Genomic DNA, 19,519 nt, shown 5'->3' with positions numbered 1-19,519 from the left:
TTACTTATGCAGCATTATTAAACCAAATAAGCATTATATTAATTTTGTTAATATATTATATTAATGTTTTACCTTGTGGCAATACATTCATGTTCGAAAAAATAAAGGATAATCAAAAAAGCTTTAATTTTGTTCCACTTAAACAAAGGGCGTTACTTATGTTGCACCCTCTATATATATATATATATATATATATATATATATATATATATATATATATATATATATATATATATATATATATATATATATATATATATATATATATATATATATATATATATATATATATACATATCTTATATATCCATATATATATAAAACGTTTGTGTGTGTGTGTGTGAGAGAGAGTGGGCAATACTTGAGGAGATAATTGAGGCTTCAGTAGTGATTGATAATAGTGATGAGAGGCTGCAGAAACTGGTGAAGGAGTTCAAAATAGTTTGCAAGGTGAGAAAGTTGGGAGCAATTGCAAGCAAGAGTAAGGCGATGAGAGTAAATGGAAAGGAGAAAGAAGGAATGGTAATATGGAGGATGAAAGAATAAAGGCGGCTGATTCGTGTATAGTACGCTCAGTGGATGATGGTAGGACGAGAGTAAAGGTTGTTGAGCCATCTCTCCTTTACTAAGTGAAGTGTGAATGTTCTTCTTCCTCTTATTATTATTATTTTTATAAATTGGCATTCAGCAATAGGGACAAAAATTAAGCTAAAATGGGTTTGTAATTTCATCATCCAAAATCAAATAGCCTTTTTTTCAACGCAGTCAGGGAATATCTTTCAGTTTTGAAGAATTTATTTACGAATATCATATAAATTTATGGAAAATCTTCATACTTTAACGAACTCGTTAAGATTGTAAGAAACAGCGTGAAAATTTAACGAGCGTCCTAGAATCTTAACGAATCGATTAAATTTTACAGAATGAAATAGAATTTTGTGAAATAGGTGACAGTGTTGGTGAAATGCCTAAAAATAACACGATAAATCAGAATTTTATGGAACAGGCTAAACATTTCTTGGAATGATTTGTAGCCTAACCGTTGGCGAATAGCTTCAGAGTATTTAAGGAGTAGCTGAGAATTTTAATGATGAAAACATTATTTTAACCCAAAAGAAACGAAGAGAAACAAAAAGTGCGTTTTAGTTGTCTTACTAAAAAAGCAGCGTTACGCCCAGAGTGGAATGATTTTGCACATTTCTGTTTTGAAAAACCTTTAAAAATTCTCAGCTCATGGTCTCCAGATTGTTTACTGAACTGGTTTGAGAATTATATATATATATATATATATATATATATATATATATATATATATATATATATATATATATATATATATATATATATATATAGATATATATATATATATATATATATATATATATATATATATATATATATATATATATATTTATATATATACTGTATGTATATATATATATGTATGTATATGTATATTTGTGTGTATACATATATATATATATATATATATATATATATATATATATATATATATATATATATGTGTGTGTGTGTGTGTGTGTGTGTGTGTCTGTCTGTGCAAATAAAGGTAGTTTGACACTCATTATTTTTTGACCCCACAAAAAAAGTGTCAATGATTATTTTTACAAGTATGACGTAAAATTACTCAGTCATTAATCCATCTCTCTATAATAGTGTACATGTTTCTGAAAATCTCCCCTCCCCCAAAAAAACTCTTATCCCAGTCTCAGAGACATGAGACTTCATGAAACCATCCGAACCAAAAAAAAATAAATAAAAATAAAAAAAACTGTCCGGTTTGTATCGGTTATTCAACCGAAAATGGAACAGGAAGTAGGCGAACCAAATTGGGGAGAAGATACTAAGCCAAAAAAAAACAAAAATAACGAAGTTTTGTCGTTACAAAGGCATAGGAGACACTTTGAAGCTCGTCACTTTTGTTCCAAAGAATGAGCAGATGGACTTGTGTGGTTACGTTACCATGTACCCTCATCTACCTACATGAACACGCGCACACACAAACGTTTTATATATATATATATATATATATATATATATATATATATATATATATATATGTGTGTGTGTGTGTGTGTGTGTGTGTAATACATATATTTATTTATATATATATATAAAAGTAAACATATATATGTATGTATGTATACGTATGTATATGTTTACAATATATATGTAATTATACATACATATACACTGTATATACATATATATGGGGCCATAACTGTATATATTATATATATATATATATACTGTATGTATATGTATATATATATATATATATATATATATATATATATATATATATATATTACACATTTATATATATTTATCCCCACCTAAATCCTTGTACTCCATATATGTGGCACTTATGAAACATGCTATATACTTACTGACTTTACATCTCTACTCAGCCATTTAAAGTTTGCAGGAAACCTGGAAACTGTTCATTTAATCCTAAATGAGTGAAATTCGCGCATCACGACGTGGGATGACAAATGTTAATCGGATAGAGGTAATTAAGGGAAATTCCAAATAACGTGAGTTTGGATTACATTTAGCGCTTAGTTGCTCACTCTGTGGAGACAGTAATGCCTATTGCAGAGCTTGTGAGCGAAATGTCCATTATAATTTGCCTCTCAAGGAAATAGTGCCTTCAGTGCACCTCATACGGTGCACTGTAGGCATTATTACTTAAGGTTCTTTGCAGCTTCTCTTCCTTAGGCCCCTGGCTACAAGCCCTTTCAATTCTTTTACTCTACCTCCGTTCATATTCTTTCTAACATCTTACTTTCCTTAACCTTTTCCTAACAGTTGATTCGTAGTGCAACTGCGAGGTTTTTCCTCACGTTACACCTTTTAAAACTTTTTACTGTCAATTCCCCTTTCAGCGCTGAATGACCTCATAGGTGCCAGCGCTTGGCTTTGGCCTAAATTCTGTATTCTATTCTATTCTATTCTATTCGATTATAAGCAGAGTAATAAAACTTCGAACGGAATTAGGCCCACCTGGCGGTGGACGAGTGAAATCTTCACCTAGCTAAAAATTAAACTAATAATAACCAGAGAAGCTTTATTTTTAGACTCCTGTCGACCGTCACTTGGTCAAACTGGCAGGCGCAACTGATTTGACAATTGCAGTTGACAGTTTTTTTGTGAAATGTTTTTTCCTTTGTCGTAACTCTTTGCATATAAGTATTTGAAGATTCGTATTAAAATATAATGTAAATCATCTTACTTGTTCATCGTCCACCTTATCGAATACTCTGGGTGTCGTGTATTCAAAGGTCTTTATATATATATATATATATATATATATATATATATATATATATATATATATATATATATATATATATATATATATATATATAATTGTATGTGTACATATACATACATGTATATATATATGTGTGTGTATATATATGTATGTGTACATATATATATATATATATATATATATATATATATATATATATATGTGTATAATATTGTATGTGTACATATACATACATGTATATATATATATATATATATATATATATATATATATAATATATATATATATATGTGTGTGTGTATATATATGTATGTATACATATATATTTATATATATAGAAATATATATATATATATATATATATATATATATATATATATATATATATATATGTGTGTAGATATATATTTATATATATATATATATATATATATATATATATATATATATGTGTGTAGATATATATTTATATATATATATATATATATATATATATATAGAAATATATATTATATATATATACATATATATACACAAGTAGCTTCACAGTTACGTAAATATTTTAAGAATCTGGTTTTAAAAGAATTCAGGTATATCCAGTAAGCTTTGCAAGAACACTTGCCCTTTTTATGAAGTGCCTTTTCGGATGCAAAAGTTGTTTTTTATTATTTAGTCACAAGAAAACTGAAAAAAACACAATTCACCAGTTGATGAATAAGTGGTTGTATTGGTCTCAGTCATCAACATTGTAGAGTCTAAAGCGCAGAGATAGTAATGTCTTAGTGATTCTTAGTTGGATTAATTTATGAAATTGAGGCTGTCAAGCCAAGCGCTTGGGGCACTTACGGCCATTCGGCTCTTTAACAGTGAAAAAGATCGAGTTGGAGAGGAGATCCAGATACTATTGGAGATGAAATACAAGGTTCTAAAGGTTGGACTGGGAGAAAACCCTGCAACTGCACACAGAGGAAATAGGTAAGAGAGGTTGGACAGCAAGATTAAAGTAAGGAAGCGGAAATGGAGGTTAAGTAAAAGGCTAGAAAGTGTGTGCAGCTAGGGTCCGAAGGGACGCTGCAAACACCCTTTAGTAATGCCTACAGTGCACCGCGGGAGGTTCAGTGACAGCACTGCTCTCCTAAGGGGCTCAGTGAATCATGAATTCTCGTGTGTGGAGACTGACGTGAGACCCAGTTCTCAGTTCATTCACATTAACCAGAGACTCCGTGATTTTGAACGGAGGGCGCGTCGACCCTAATCAAGGATGTTAATGATTGAGACCATTACATCATTCAGTCGTTGTTGGATGGGGAAGGGAGGAGGGGGGCGTGGAAAAGAGAAACGAGTAAAAAATGTGCCGAATTTTCTTCGGCGTAATGAAGTTTTCTGTACAGCGTATTCAGCGCAGTTAAGTTTTCTGTACAGCCTATAATGCTATATGAAACTCCAGCCACAGCCCATGAAACTCTCAGCCGCGGCCCATGAAACCTTCAGCCACGGCCCGGTGGTAGCCTGTGTTGTTGGCACCTGTAGCGGTGCCAGACGCACGATCATGGCTAACTTTAACCTTAAATAAAATCAAAATTAGTGAGGCTAGAGGACTGCAATTTGGTATGTTTGATGAATGGAGGGTGGATGATCAACATATCAATTTGCAGCCCTCTAGCCTCAGTAGCTCTTGAAATCTGAGGGCGGACAGAAAAAGTGCGGACGGACAGACAAATAGCCATCTCACTAGGTTTCTTTTACAGAAAACCAAAAAGGAGACTCGGAAGAAATGATTTTTGAATCTGCCTTCTTTTGGTCAAATCATTATCTTTTTTGTAGTTGGCCTTTTTTATTTCTTACTTTTTTATTTCTTTTTTTTTATGTTGGCACTCATTGATGCTGAAGCTTCCTTTCCAAGCATTAATGGACATTTTGGAATCTCCCACATGAATATTTGTTAAATTTAGGTAATATATCAGTAATGATAAATGTTTGTATAAAGTTTCTTGCATGATACTATATGTCTAATGCGTTACTTATTCAGTTGAGGAAATGATTAAGGTTGTTCTCTCTCTCTCTCTCTCTCTCTCTCTCTCTCTCTCTCTCTCTCTCTCTCTCTCTCTCTCTCAAACTATCACTCCTGCCAAAACAGCGAAAGGTTGATAGTTTCTTACGATGGTTAACTGGTGACCTAATGTCGATTTATTTCTCTCTCTCTCTCTCTCTCTCTCTCTCTCTCTCTCTCTCTCTCTCTCTCTCTCTCTCTCTCACTGTGTGTGTGTGTACACTAGTGACCTAATGTCGATGTATGTAGGTATGAGGGCACACCGAATAACCTTTCCACTTACGCACTTATATCGATTTTCCTTTCGCTCGTGTGAGCAGTTCATTACTTTGACGTTATGCTCGGTGAGTGGACCTTATTGATTAGCGTTATGCTCTCTGAGTGGGTTTAATTGTTCATTGTCTCCTAGGAACAGAAAAAACGTGTTTTTTTTTTTACTTTGCTGAAATAAAAGGTTTTTTAAGGTTTTATTCTTAAACCTTGATTCGGAATCCTTGCCATTCTCCTGGTTTTTTAGTCATTTAAAATCTTCTGGTTTTTAACGAGTTTTAACCTTTGCTCTTTTCATATTTGTGTGTTATGCTTTATAAAGTATTCGTATTAAGATTATTTTTTTTATTTTCATGAAGAGGTTTTCATTTTCACTAGAAGTTTTAAGGTTTTACTCTGAAACCAGGATTCGGAACCCTCTCCTTGCCATTCTCCTGGTTTTGTTAGACTTCATTTTTTTACAAGGTTTTAACCTATTTTTTTCATATTTGTATGTTATGGTTTGTTGAATATTATTATTCAATTTTTTGTTTTTAGCAAGAGTTTATTTCATTTTTATAATATTCTATATTTGCTAGCATTATTGTTTTGTCTTTACATCAATATTATTTTTTAAGAATTTCAATTCTTATTTATTTCATTATTTTGTTCCATGCTGTAGATTATCATTTATTTGCTCGAATTATTGGTTTGTCCTTACATCAATGTTTTTTTTTTCATTTTAGAATTTCATTTCTAGTTTTTTTTATTATTTTACTCCATGCTGTAAATCACCATTTTAATTACCTTTTAATTCTCTTGATTGTCCTTTCATATTTATGATCAGTTAGGAATTCTAAATTCTTTTCTGTCACTGGTGATAAGCCATTTGAATAAGCCTTTTAAACATGTATGTGTGTATGTGCGTGTGTGTTTGTTTTAGAAGCGTTTTCAGTTTTCTTAATATTTTTACTACTTTTTTATTCACTACTTTTATATTTAATCTTTTAATATATATATATATGGTTTTCTATCTTTACTTTTTGATTGTCTTGTGTGAGAATGACAGCCGTAAATCGTAAAGCATGTATAATATGTATATATTATATATATATATATACTATATATATATATATATATATATATATATATATATATATATATATATATATATATATATATATATAAATGGGATAAAATATATACGTTAAACGAAGAAGAAGATATTTTATATATATATATATATATATATATATATATATATATATATACTATATATATATATATATATATATATATATATATATATATATATATTATATATTGTGTGTACATATACATACATACATTTATATATATATATATATATATATATATATATATATATATATATATATATATATGTTTGTGATTTTGTTATGTGTGTGTGTTTATAAATACATATTATATATATATATATATATATATATATATATATATATATATATATATATATATATACCACCTTTTGTCTTTTTCCGTTAATTACCCTTCCGACCTTATAACCTTCTTCTGTGTTGATTTTCTCCATGAGTTGATTGAACCCCCTTGAATATGTTCATTATGACGGTCGACTCACTGTATCGCCACAAAAACCATCCCGCCCTGTGTGCAGTGCTTCAAAAATGCCTACTCAGAAATGTTCCTATTTACTTTTTCTTTCGGATGTTTTTGAAAGCCATGGCAAATCTGATTTTAAAATCGCCATTTGGTTGATATTTCCCTCTTGTTTCCTTTTGTTCTTTTTTTATAGAAAAAAGGATGAGAAAGGAGGAGGAGGAGTAGGACGAAGAAGAAAAAGAAAAGGAGGAAGATGGATAAAAGGACAAAAGGAAGAGAAGACGTGAGAAATGAGGAGGGCACTGAAGAATGATATTCCACACCTGTCATCTCACTCAGCTCCATTGTATCCATGGAGTCTGCAGAGAGAGAGAGAGAGAGAGAGAGAGAGAGAGAGAGAGAGAGAGCGAGCCTCCTCTCGCGTCTACTACGTCTCTCTATTGGCAAATCCATTTCACCCCTTTTGTGTCTTGTCATCTTCCACCCCCTCCCCCTTACAGCATCCGAATGGGGGAGGGGGGGAGGAGGGATGAGTGAAGGGTAGGTGGAAGGAGAAGGAGAGGGGAGGAGTGAGGGGAGGTTTTTGATCTTCGTCTCTTGCCCCTGAGTATCATTATAGGCTTCTCTCTCTCTCTCTCTCTCTCTCTCTCTCTCTCTCTCTCTCTCTCTCTGTGTCTTGACCTCCCTGACTGACCCCATGGTGCCTCGACGCCCCTCGGCGAGGTAAAGTGAGTCCTGGGTCGCATCTCAGCGGTTTCCTCTTTATCTGCCCCATTTTTCCCTCCCCCGCCCTTAAGAAAGGCCTCGGGATTTGTTTCTGCCGGCGAAAGAAAGGGAAGGCGCCAAGATGTAAAAGGTGAAGAAGATGAAGGGGGAGCAGAAATGTTAGAGATGCATAGGGAAATTGATGGGGAAATGTTGGAGTTGCAAAGTAAAAATGTTGGCGTTGCAAAGGAAAAATGTTGGAGATGCAAAGGAAAAATGTTGGAAATGTAAAGGAAAAATGTTGGAGATGCAAAGGAAAAATGATGGAGAAGTGTTGGAGATACAAAGTAAAAACAATGGAGAAATGCTGGAGCTGCAAAGAAAAAGTATGGAGAAATGTTTGAGATGCCAGTGGAAAATGATGGAGAAATGTTGGAGGCGAAGAGGAGTTATGTTGGAGATGCCAGGGTAAACTAATGGAGAAATTTAGAGATGCCAGGGTGAACTGGTGGAGAAATTTGGAGATGCCAGGGTAAACTGGTGGAGAAATTTGGAGATGCCAGGGTAAACTGGCGGAGAAATGTTGGAGATGCTAGGGAGAAATGTTGGAGATGCCATGGAAAATTGATGGAGAAATGTTGGAGATGCAAATGAAAAATAATGGAGAACTGTTGGAGATACAAAGGAAAAGTAATGGAGACATGGAAATACAAAGGAAAAATTGTAGAAGAATATTGGAGATGCAAAGGAAAAATTATTTAGAAATGTTGGAGATGTTAGAGAAAAACTATGGAGAAGTGTTGGAGATGCAAAGAAGAATGATGGAGAAGTGTTGGAGATGCAGAGAAAAAATTATAGAGAAATTTTGGAGATACCCATGGAAAAACAGAAATGTTGGAGATGCCAGGAAAAATGATGGAGAATGTTCGAGATTCCAGGAAAAAATTATGGAGATCTGCTGGAGATGCCCGGGAAAATAGAGGAATGTTGGAGATGCAAAGGGAAAATGGAGAAATGTTGGAGAAGCAAAGGAAAATTATGGAGAAATGTTGGAGATGCAAAGGAAATTGATGGAGAAATTTGAGATACAAATGGAAAACTGCTGGAGATACAAAGGAAAAGTGGATAAATATTGGAGATACAAAGGAAAAGTGGATAAATATTGGAGATGCAAAGGGAAAAATGATGGAGAAATGTTGCTGGCGCTAAGGAAAAGTGACTTTGCATCTCCAACATTTCTCCATAATTTTTCCTTTGCATCCCCAACATTTCTCCATCACTTTTCTTTAGCGCCAGCAGCATTTCTCCCTTTTCCTTTCCATCTCCAATATTTCTCCATCACTTTTCCTTTGTATATCCAGCATTTTTCAATTATTTTTCATTTGCATCCCCAACATTTCTCCATCAATCTTCTTTTGCATCTCCAACATTCTCCATAATTTTCATTTTTCTCCAACATTTCTCCATTTTTTCCGTTTGCATCTCCAACATTTCTCCATTTTACCTGGCATCTCCAACATGTCTCAATATTTTTTTTGCTGGCATCTCCAACATCCTCCATAATTTTTTCCTGGTATCTCCAACATTATCCATCATTTTTCCTTTGCATCTCCAACATTTGAAAGGAAAAATTATGGATAATGTTGGAGATACCAGGAAAAAATTATGGAGGATGTTGGAGATGCAAAAGAAGATTGATGGAGAAATGTTGGGGATGCAAATGAAAAATAATTGAAAAATGCTGGAGATACAAAGGAAAAGTGATGGAGAAATATTGGAGATGGAAAGGAAAAGGGAGAAATGCTGCTGGCGCTAAAGAAAAGTGATGGAGAAATGTTGGGGATGCAAAGGAAAATTATGGAGAAATGTTGGAGATGCAAAGTCAGAATGATGGAGAAATGTTGGAGATGCAATGGAAAAGTGATGGAGAAATGTTGGCGATGCAAAGGAAAATGATGGAGAAATGTTGGAGATGCCAGGAGTACAGTGAGTGGAGATGACAGAGCAGTTAAAAGAATTATAAAATAAAGTGAGGACAACTGATGGAGAGGTAATGGTGACGTTCTGTTGATAATGAGCTTATGGTGAGGTTTAGCTAATGTTGATGATGAAGTGTTGGAGGAAGCTGGATGGAACCGATAGAGAGATGACAAAGGAAATGATATTGATGGAATAGTTTGAGTAAATACTGAAGCAAAAATGAAGGAGTGGGAAAAGCATTGTTGGAGGGGTGCAATAATATTGAAGATTGGTGGTTTCAGAGGTTTGAACGGAACTGAAATGAAGACGGGAGTTTGAATGAAATCAGTAAATTGAAGGAAGACGTTTGAATCATTAAATGAATGTGATGAAGGAGTTTGAATGGAATGAATGAATGTGGTAAAGGAGTTTGAGTGAAATTAGTGCGTTGAAGGAAGAAGTTTGAATCATTATTGATTGTGATGAAGGAATTTGAATCAGATTAATAAATGTGATGCAGGAGTTTGAATCAGATTAATGGATTGAACGAAGACGTTTGAATTAAACTAATGAATTGAATGAAGACGTTTGAAATAAATTAATGAATTGAACGAAGACGTTTGAATCGAATTAATAAACTGAACGAAGACGTTTGAATCGAATTAATGAATTAAACGAAGAATTCTGATCAGATCAATGAATTGAACGAAGAAGTCTGAATCAAATCATTGAATTGAATGAAGAAGTCTGAATCAACTCACTGAATTGAACGGAGAATTCTGAGAATCAAATCTGTGAATTGAACGAAGAAGTCTGAATCAAATCAATGAATTGAAGGAAGAAGTCTGAATCAAATCAGTGAATTGAACGGACAAGTCTGTATCAAACCAGTGAACTGAACGAAGAAATCTGGATCAAATCAATGAACTGAACGAAGAAGTCTGAATCAAGTCAGTGAATTGAACGAACAAGTCTGAATCAAACCAGTGAACTGAACGAAGAAGTCTGAATCAAATCAGTGAACTGAATGAAGAAGTCCGAATCAAATCAATGAATTGAACGAAGTCTGAATCAAATCAATGAACTGAAGGAAGAAGTCTGAATCAAATCAATGAATTGAACAAAGAAGTCTGAATCTAATCATTGAACTGAATGAAGAAGTCTGAATAAAATCAGTGAATTGAACGAAGAAGTCTGAGTCAAATCAATGAATTGAAGGAAGAAGTCTGAATCAAATCAGTGAATTGAAGGAAGAAGTATGAATCAAATCAATGAATTGAACGAACAAGTCTGAATCTAATCAATGAATTGAACGAACAAGTCTGAGTCAAATCATTGAACTTAACGAAGAAGTATGAATCAAATCAGTGAACTGAACGACGAAGTCTGAATCAACTCACTGAATTGAACGAAGAATTCTGAGAATCAAATCAGTGAATTGAAGGAAGAAGTCTGAATCAAATCAGTGAGTTAAAGGAAGAAGTCTGAATCAAATCAGTGAATTGAACGGACAAGTCTGTATCAAACCAGTGAACTGAACGAAGAAATCTGAATCAAATCAATGAACTGAACGAAGAAGTCTAAATCAAGTCAGTGAATTGAACGAACAAGTCTGAATCAAATCAATGAACTGAACGAAGAAGTCTGAATCAAATCAATGAACTGAATGAAGAAGTCTGAATCAAATCAGTGAATTGAACAAAGAAGTCTGAATCAAATCATTGAACTGAAGGAAGAAGTCTGAATCAAATCAGTGAATTGAACGAAGAAGTCTGAATCAAATCAATGAATTGAATTAAGAAGTCCGAATCAAATCAGTGAACTGAATGAAGAAGTCTGGATCAAATCAGTGAACTGAACGAAGAAGTCTGAATCAAATCAATGAACTGAACGAAGAAGTCTGAATCAAGAATTTGAGTAATGTTGATGGAGAGATGACCTAGAAGGGTATGATTTGAGTTAGAACATCCATCAAGAAACGTCATCTATTTAGTAGTAGACGTTAACAGTAATGATGGTAATGGTATGTAGCGCATCGGCTATATTCATCATCGTGAAAAATGAGTCGACAAATGAGCAAAGAGAGGCAACTCATTTATTTAATGACGATACAACACTGGAACAAATGCACACCTGACATGGACAATTGGAGGAGGTGGTAGGATTGGAAGCCATAATTGGCCCTCTTTTCATTATTTCTAATGACTGCAATCGTAGGGATTCTTCTTTTTTTATTTACCATTTCGTTGCTAATCCATGGCTTATACTGAGAACCCCTGGCTTATACTTAGGGATAGAAGAATGCTCTGTTCTTTTCCTTCTCATTCCTTCTTCTTTTAGTTTTCTGTGAAAGGAAACTATTGTGCCGGCTTTGTCTGTCCGTCCTCACTTTTTTCTGTCCGCCCTCAGATCTTAAAAACTACTGAGGTTAGGGGGCTGCAAATTGGTATGGTGATCATCCACCCTCCAATCATCAAACATACCAAATTGCAGCCCTCTAGTCTCAGTAGTTTTTATTTTATTCAACGTTAAAGTTAGCCATGATCGTTCTTGTGGCAACTATGTAGGATAGGCCCCCAACGGGCCGTGGTTAAAGTTTCATGGGCCGCGGCTCATACAGCATTATGGAGCGGCTGTACAGAAAACTCTATTGCGCCAAAGGAACTTCGGCGCATTTATTACTTGTTTTTCTCTTTACACTCCTCCCCTCACCCATTATAAAGGACCTAAGTTCTACTTCGTGACAGAGGATAGAAAAGTGATGTTTTTCTTCATGTCTTCAAAAAGTTATAATTATATAACATTGAGGATCATACAAACATAATTGTAATGTTCGTATTATTATGCACTTTGACGACCTACCAACTGCTGCAGTGCCTTACTAGTATTACAGAATAGTACATAGATGAACGTGGAATGATACAAATATATATTTACTTTGTCATGAAAATAATCTGAGAATGAATAAAATGAAGGAAAAGGAACGTGATCAGATTCTATCCAGTGAAGAGTGGAGCTGAAATTGAGAGGCTGCGTCAGAGCTTATGACACACCCCAGGGTTTGAGAGAAAAGGTTTTATGGTGACCACCCGAAGCAAGGCAAGTAGATATACTACTGAGAGTTTATGTAATATCCTCTGGCAGTTTGTTTACTTTACAGCTACATGTGGGGGTCTGGTGCTGTACAGAGGGGTAAGATGTACTTGGAAGAGATTATCTGCCCCAGATCATATTTCTGAGACTGAATGCACAGTGTAGGCTCTACAATGTCGTTGCCCAGCTAATTACAAATTCCGGCCCAGATTACCAATGCTGAAATAAGTAAATGGTAAAAAGTTCATAAATGAAGGGGATAGATCAGATTGATTTAGGTGGTTTGGTCATGTGGAAAGAACAGAGGACGATAGGTGGGGAAATGGTGTGTCATTCAAAAGTACGGAGAGGGAGGAGGGTTGGAAGAACAGAAAATACTGAATAGATGAGTGAAAAAGGAATTGGAAAGGCTGGGCCTTTATATCTAAGAAATTTGAGAGTAGTAGATAGATACATGAAGTCCTCATAGGGGCATAGTGCCGTCAGTGCACCTCTCACGGTGCACTACAGTCATTTCTCGAGGTTCTTTGCAGCGTCCCTTCGGCCCCTAGCTTCAGCTCATTTCATTCCTTTTACTGTATCTCCATTCATATTCTCTTTCTTCTAACTTGCTTTCCACCCTCTCTAAAAATTGTTTCATAGTGCAGCCTCAAGATTTTCCTCCTGTTAAACCTTTAAAGCCTTTTTACTCTCAATTCCCTTTCAATGCTGGATTACCTCATAGTTCCCAGCGCTTGGCCTTTGGCCGAATTTGTATATTCCATTCTATTCCAGATAAATGAGCTGGCAGTTTAAAAGTGAACATGCTAGAGGCACATATATATATATATATATATATATATATATATATATATATATATATATATATATATATATATATATATATGTGTGTGTGTGTGTGTGTGTGTGTACATGTATGTATTTGTGTATATGTGTATATATATATATATATATATATATATATATATATATATATATATATTTATATATATATATATAAATATTTATATATATATATATATATATATATATATATATATATATATATATATATATATCGTGTGTGTGTGTAATGTTATCTCTCTCTCTCTCTCTCTCTCTCTCTCTCTCTCTCTCTCTCTCTCTCTCTCTCGTGTTTTCCACCCTCGTTTCGTAAAGTTTTGCATGCTATAATAGGGGGGAAACCCAGGCCAGGCGAAACGTATTGAATTTATGGTGGGTCGTTCTGTTGTATCAAAATGAATGTTATGTATTTTATCTATTTAGCACCAGGCGATTGGAAATTGTAACCCCTTTTTTTTACAACCCTTTTTCCGTTCTATTTTTAGGAATGGCTGAGGTCAAAAATCTCTGCGGCTGGATATTGGCAAGCTCTTTGTTTATGCCAATTCGTCCCTGGCGTTTGTGCCAATTCGTCCATGGCGTTTGTGCCAGTTCGTCCCTGGCGTTTATGTCAATTCGTCCCTGTCATTTAAACCCAATTCATACCTGGCGTGCATGCTAATTCGTCCTTATCATTTATGCCAATTCATCCCCGGTGTTACGCCAATTCGTCCCTGGCGTGTATGCCAGTTCGTCACTGGCGAGTATGCCAATTCTTCCCTGGCTTTTATGCCGATTCATCCCTGTCGTTTATGCCAATTCGTCCTTGGCATTTATCCTAATTCGTCCCTGTTGCTTATGCCAATTCATCCCAATTTGTCCCTGGCATGTATGCAAATTTGTCTCTGGCATTTATTCCAATTCGTCCCCGTCGCTTATGCCAATTCATCCTTGGCATTTATGCCAGTTCATCCCTGGCGTTTATGCCAGTTCATCCCTGTCGTTTATGCAATTCGTCCCCGTCGCTTATGTCAATTCATCCCTGGCGTTTATGCCAATTCCTCCCTGGCGTTTATGCCAATTCCTCCCTGGCGTTTATGCCAATTCGTCCCTGGCGTTTATGCAACTCGGCCCCGTCGCTTATGCCAATTTCTCCCTGGCGTTTTATGCCAATTCCTCCCTGGCGTTTATGCCAATTCGTCCCCGTCGCATATGCCAATTCATCCCTGGCGTTTATGCCAATTCATCCCCGGTGTTTATGCCAATTCATCCCTGGCGTTTATGCCAATTCGTCCCCGTCTCTTATGCCAATTCGTCCCTGGCGTTTATGCAATTCGTCCCCGTCGCTTATGCCAATTCATCCCTGGCGTTTATGCCAATTCGTCCCTGGTGTTTATGCCAGTTCGTGCCTGGCGTTTATGCCAATTCGCTCCTGTTGTTTACGCCAATTCGTCCCTGCAGTGTAAGCCAAATCATACCTGGCGTTTATGCCAATTAGTCCTTGTCATTCGCGCCAATTCATCCCTGGTGTTTATGCCAATTCGTCCCTGTTGTTTACACCAATTCGTCCCTGTGGTGTAAGCCAAATCATACCTGGCATTTATGCCAATTCGTCCTTGTCATTTATGCCAATTCATCCCTGGTGTTTATGCCGATTTGTCCATGGCATATATGCCAATTCGTCCTTGTCATTTATGTCAATTCATCCCTGGTGTTTATGCCAATTCGTCCATGGCATGTATGCCAATTAGTCCCTGGCGTTTATGCCAATTCGTCCCTGTTGTTTGCGCCAATTCGTCCCTGTCATTTAAGCCAATTCATTACCTGGCATGTGTGCTAATTCGTCCCTAGCGTTTAAGCCAATTTGTACCAGGTGTTTATGCCAATTCACACCTGGCATTTTTGCCAATTCGTCCCAGTCGTTAAAGCCAATTCGTACCTGGTGTTTATGGCAATTCGTCCTTGATGTTTAAGCCAAATCTTACCTGGCGTGTGTGCTAATTCGTCGCTAGCATTTAAGCCAGCTCTTATAGGGCATTTATGCCAATTCGTACCTGGCATTTATGCCAATTCGTCCCTGTCGTTTAAGCCAATTCATACCTGGCGTTTATGCCAATCTGTCCCTGTCACTTATGCTAATTCGTCCCTGACATTTATGCCAATTCGCTCTGGCGTTTATGCCAATTCGCTCCTGTTGTTTACGCCAATTCGTACCTGGCATTTGGCTAATTTTTCCTTGTCATTTATGCCAATTCATCCCTGGGGTTTATGCCAATTCGTCTCTGGCGTGTATACCAATTTGTCCCTTCTTTTATGCCGATTCGTCGCTGTTGTTTACGCCAATTCGTCCCAGGCTTTATGCCAATTCATCCTTGTTGTTAACCCCAGTTCGTCCCGATTCGTCCTTGGCGTTTATGCTAATTCATCCCTGGCGTATCCCATTTTTTTATAAAGTTTTTGTGTTTTCCAGTCAAGGTGTCTCAGTTTTCGGTACTCTATAACATATCAAAATTTCATCTGTCTGCGTTGTCAGATTTTCCAACAAAATTTCTTCTAAAAATAAGCTAATAAGAAGCTCTGACTGATATCAGAATCTTCGCAGACTGTTCTCACAGAATGAGGAAAAAATTAATTACTCCAGTTCGTCAAACTAAGGGCGAATCGACGGCTTTGTCGGTCGGTTTGGTTGCTCCCGTTGTTGTTGATGTTCCTCTTATTCTCTACTTTTAGGAGCCATCTCTCTCTCTCTCTCTCTCTCTCTCTCTCTCTCTCTCTCTCTCTCTCTGTAATGTCTGTGATTTGAAAGGAATAATAGACATGTTAAATGTGCCTTGCAGTGCTTGTAATCTTTTCCCTCTCTCGCTCTCATAAAGAATCCTGTGTCTCCACGGGCACGGGGCATCGCTGGCAGTATGTATCCTGGTTGCCATTCGACTGTTGTGGGGCACAGCTAAGGTCAGACAGTGAGAGACAAAGAGAAGCAAGGTGAAAAATTAACATACACGATGGACATGACCTTACATCTTAATACATAGAGCGGACAGCGGTATGAAACCATTCGTCAGGTGCCTCTCTCTCTCTCTCTCTCTCTCTCTCTCTCTCTCTCTCTCTCTCTCTCTCTCTAAGAAATATGCGGCACTATTAATGCCATGCAGTGCCTGAAACTATTCATCAAGTCTCTCTCTCTCTCTCTCTCTCTCTCTCTCTCTCTCTCTCTCTCTCTCTCTCTCTCTCTCTCTCTCTCTCTCTCTCTCCAAGAAATACGCGGCACTATCAATGCCATGCAATGCTTGCTTTCATATACTTTTAGTCGTGCATTCAGAAATACCACCGTTGTAGAAAGAAGGCACAGAATTAATGTCGTATACTTTTATGGGAGAATTCTCAGTGTGTGGTAAGATTGGGACTTGAGGGCGGGGGATGCTGGGCAGAGGGTTTGGGTATGTTGGGGAGGAGGGATGTTGCCAGGTGGGAGTTATGCCCTTGTCATCTTGGAAAACAAAGCTGTGTACAAATTTCCGTCTCACTTAATCGGCGAGAATTCCTTCGGCTGCGTTTGTCTTTTGCTTGTTCAGGCAAAAATGTTTCTTTTCCATGTTGCTTCTTAGGATTAGTGATTGCGTGCATATGCTTGGAAAATATATATATATATATATATATATATATATATATATATATATATATATATATATATATATATATATATATATATATATATATATGTATGTATATATATATATATATGTGTGTATAATATATATATATATATATATATATTATATATATATATATATATAATGTATAATAACAGGACCTCGACCTCATTTAAACTGGATGGTATCTCGCAGAGATCTTTATTCAGGGAAGTTACAAGCACTCCAGGACTAAATGGATGAGGACAGTTAGTCCTGGAAAGCTTGTAATTTTTCTTGAGTAAAGATCTCCGCTAGATACCATCCAGTTTAAGTGAGGTCCTGTTATTAATTATATTAATGCACAGAACAATTGTGTAAGTGATAAGGTTTATATATATATATATATATATATATATATATATATATATATGTATTATATATATATGTGTATATAATTAATTTTCATCACGTACCCGTGACATTTTTACATCTGCAAACATTATGCTACAAATGTTGTTTAATATCCAGTTCGCTCTAACTAAGAAATAATACCGAAAGGGAATTATAATTAATAAGTGGTTCGTCACCTGGCGGATCCGAGCCACCGACAACAACGACCTCCAACTTCAGTGATGTGTGGTTTGCCATTCAACTACCAAGACAGGTATAAGTTGTACTGACTATGCCTTACATATATATATATATATATATATATATATATATATATATATATATATATATATATATATATATATATATATATATATATATATATATATATATATATGACTTTTTTTATCACATCACCGTGATTCATATTCAATCGGTAAGCTACAAACGTCTTTAATATCAATTCGCTTACCTGAAATAATATATTTTCATATATGTTACCGAAGGGGATTTTTAATTGATAATAAGTTAAAAATTCCTTCGGTAACATATATGAAAATATATTATTTCCGAGGTAGAGCGAATTGGATACTAAAGGACGTTTGTTACTTACTGATTATATATATTTATATATATATATATATATATATATATATATATATATATATATAATATATATATATATATATATATATATATATATATATATATATATATATATATATATGTCAATAAATAAATTTTTGATTGACATCAAGATCGAACCCAGGTCTTCCAGTTTGGTGGTACTTAGGTTCCAACTTCTTTTATGATCTGTGTGATCCAGTTGGTACCGCTCTTGCTTTTCTGTTGAAAGACCTGGGTTCGATCCCCGATGAGAGTCAAAAATTGATTTCTGTTTCACACGTATTGTGTTCATTATATATATGTATATGTATATATATATATTTATATATATATATATATATATATATATATATATATATATATATATATATATATATATATATATATATAATATCCATACAGGTAATCCATTGGGCTTTGTGGTTGATTGATGAATCACACGGCTCATGCTTGATTGGTCAGTGGGCCATTCCTGGCCTGCTGCTCACCAATTCACCGAGCTGTCAATGGATACCAGCATCTTGCTAGGGTGAAGAAAGCGGTGGGGATGGGTCTAACAACCTCATTCCAAGTGAGTTGCTGAGGGTGGTTTTAAAATATATGGTACTTTGTATATATGTATATATATATGTGTGTGTATATATATACATACATACATATGTACATTATATATATTGTATATATATATAAAGTACCATATAGTTTACAACCCCCTCGGCAAGTCACTTGGAATGAGGTTGTTAGACCCATCCCCACTATGTATATATATATATATATATATATATATATATATATATATATATATATATATATATATATATATATATATATATATATATATATATATATATATATATATATATATATATATATATATATTGTCAGTATGTTGTCCTTTTTCCTTTTGTTTTCGTACATTAATATAATAATATGTTGTAATTTGTATTAAGCCATTTGGGCAGAGTTTCTTAAGGACTTTGTTTATCCTCCTCACCGGCCCTTTGATGTTCAACAAGCAGTTATAGTTTTGTTTTTCTTTTCGAGTGACGTCGCCCTAGCCCCGCCTCCTCAAGAGGTTTCGTTATGGTGCGC

This window comes from Macrobrachium rosenbergii, chromosome 37 (assembly GCF_040412425.1).
Source record: "Macrobrachium rosenbergii isolate ZJJX-2024 chromosome 37, ASM4041242v1, whole genome shotgun sequence".
NCBI lineage: Eukaryota > Metazoa > Arthropoda > Malacostraca > Decapoda > Palaemonidae > Macrobrachium > Macrobrachium rosenbergii.
Note: the sequence above shows the minus strand (reverse complement) of the source record.